General features: G+C 37.5%; 1 long non-coding RNA gene across 1 annotated transcript; it reads left to right on the top strand.

Moving 5' to 3' along the window:
* Nucleotides 1-607: 607 nt before the first annotated feature.
* On the top strand, nt 608-2,382 carry LOC112451329. Its single transcript, XR_003040136.2, has 4 exons — nt 608-1,039; nt 1,129-1,195; nt 1,265-1,329; nt 1,396-2,382. It is a non-coding gene; the product is annotated as an uncharacterized LOC112451329 (long non-coding RNA).
* Nucleotides 2,383-2,746: the final 364 nt, after the last annotated feature.

The raw sequence follows: 2,746 nt of genomic DNA, 5'->3' as shown, positions 1-2,746 counted from the left end.
TAATCATCAAAATTAAACGAAATAAACATTTGAAATATATGAGTTTGTATGTAATGTATGAATATAATATACAAGTTTCACTTTTTAAATGGAATTACTGAAATCAATCTACTTTTTCATGATATTCTAATTTTATGACCAGCACCTGTAGATGGATTGTAGTTCAACACTTTGTGTCAAATTGTCTTAAATTACTGATCAATTCCAATTATTAATTAATGCAAAATTGAAAAAAAAAAAAAAACTCTTTTTCTTCAGTCAAATAATTGTGTAAAACTATGTCTATGATGCCTGATGTCTATGTGTATCAGTCTTTGTTTCCTTCCAGAGGGGAACACAGCTACAGTTCAGTTCTCTCCTGTACAAAAGTACAGATATTTGTAGTATGTGTAAGTATTAAAATGTAGCTGTAGTTAGTAAATTTAGTTAATGATCCAGCAAGGTAAACTATAGGAGCATGACATATTGAAATGAGACACAGAGGCAGAAATATCCATCCAATCATTTTCTTTACCCACTTCTCCATTCCAGGTCATGGGGAGCCGGTGCCTACCTCCAGCAGTCACTGTGAGAGAGGCAGCAGACACTCTGGACAGGTCACAAGCCCATCACAGGGACACATAAAGACAAACAACCATTCACACTCTCACCAAGGAGTTAAGAGTTACCAATAAACTTAACATGCATGTTTTTGGTCAGTGGGAGGAAACCAGAGTAAACCCATGTGTGCTTAGGGAGAATATGTAAACTCTACCCAGAAAGGCCCCAGGTCAGGACGTGATCCTGCAACCTTCTTGTTGGAAGGTGACAGCTCTAACCACTGCTCTGCTGTGCCACCCAAGGCAGAAATATGAGTTGGAAAAATGTGTTACCAGGTTTAGTAATAAAACAAGATGAATGTAGCTGCATAAATGGTATGCTGCCACTTTAAGACAGCCAATTTGTGTGTCTGTATAAAAGCAATCCTCCACCCTTCAGGAGATGCCTTGTGTCATGACGTTTGCTTGTTCCTGGTGTTGTGGCTATTAACCGTCCTCTGGTAAGCTTAGTGGTTTTTTTTTTTTATTGTTTAAGTCCGTTTTAATAGTAGTCACTAAGGTAAACTGTGATTTGACATCCTCTGTTTAGCCCGTCCTCTGCTGCGTGTGAGGGTTATCAGGACCGATCCGTCCTTTGTGCTTTGTATGGCTAAAAGGTAAGGGCTATCATGCTAGGCTATCAACCGTTCCATATAAACAAACACTTATATAGTATTTTGTTACAGCCGAACGCCTTGATCTATTTGTCAACCAGCTCAGACGGCAGTGCCATAAATCTAACAGTTTAAAGGTAGGCAATAATGCTTTGTAAAATCAAGCTGTTATTAATTGGAATTAATAATCGGTTTCATTTCAGCTACCTGAGCGCTTCTGTCGGCTTTTTACTCTGCTGTGACTCGCTGCTGTTTTGCCCACCTGAAGAATAATTTGGGACTAACTTGGACCTTACCCTCTGGACTGAGGGTCTGACTGCACCATTTTAGTTGAATCAACTGAATTACTGTATTTTTATTGCTGTTTTTATTCTGACACCACTGGTATATTCAAGCTGTTTCTTGTGTTTCTTTAGGAACAGAGGCTCCGTGTGGCGGTGGTGGCTCTTGGTGGTGGTGTCGCGTGTTGTGTGTATTTTGTTGGAGCACTTTTTTTTTTTTTTTTTTTTTTTTTTTTTTTTTTTTTTTTTTTTTTTTTTTTTTTTTTTTTGTGCATTTTTGTTTGCTGTGTTTTTGCAGTGTTTAGGGTGGTCCATTCCTTTCTTCACAGTCCCCCCCACTGGTAAGCCTCGGTTCTCCCTGAAATTATCACGGTCTGCTTGCTTATATTGTGGTGAACAATTGTTTTATCTTTGCCCTTTTGTAATATTGGATTTTAACTGTTTTTATCTTTCTAATTTGCAACAGTGGGTTTTTAAAAAAATAAATCGTTTCATTATTGAAAGGGTTGGCACATAAATACATTTTTGTGAACATTTCGAATCTTTTCTCCTCTTGTTTTATTTGCAGTAGAACGAACCCGTGACCTTTTTGTCTATTAGAACTCCAGGTGGTGTTGTTGGTTTCTATTTCCCAGTATAAACTGACCTTAGATTCAATATTGTGAACCATTATGGTTCCACCAGTTTAAAGAACACACCCCTCCCACTCAGGCTACTACATAATGAAACAATTGCAATGACCTAAAATATTCTGAAACAAAACATGAGCAATCAGGACTGTACAAAATGTAAAATGTGGCTAATAAATAGTTCTATTTTGGCTCTCAGCTTTATTTCAGGTGTGTCCTTGTCACTAGTATCTGTGAAAACAGGCCAGTGAAATCGGTTTCATACTCACCAAAGTCACAAACACTGTTCACTTAAAGAGGGATAAATTTTACATTAACAGCCTATACACAGTCCAAAATAAAAAGAAGCAATAAATTGAGTCAACTCCAAAGTAAAAAGGACAGGTTCAAAAATTCCATGGTGGGAAAAAAGTAAGTCTGGTTAGAGGTTTAACTAGTTTAGTGTGAGGGTGAAACAAGTTTGACCACACCAGAGAGTGCAGTAGGACACATCCAGAACCATCACAATCCTGTTCTCTGTAGATACAGGTTCACCATCTATCATTTCCACTAAAAGGAAGGAAATTTGTACCACCGGGCTTAGCTTTTTTTTCTGGGGGAAACCCTGCAATAGTTGTAAGGTCTATAATATACATAGTTTTTTA

Source organism: Kryptolebias marmoratus, linkage group LG15, assembly GCF_001649575.2.
Source record: "Kryptolebias marmoratus isolate JLee-2015 linkage group LG15, ASM164957v2, whole genome shotgun sequence".
Lineage (NCBI taxonomy): Eukaryota > Metazoa > Chordata > Actinopteri > Cyprinodontiformes > Rivulidae > Kryptolebias > Kryptolebias marmoratus.
Note: the sequence above shows the minus strand (reverse complement) of the source record. Positions and strands in the feature narration are given on the sequence as shown.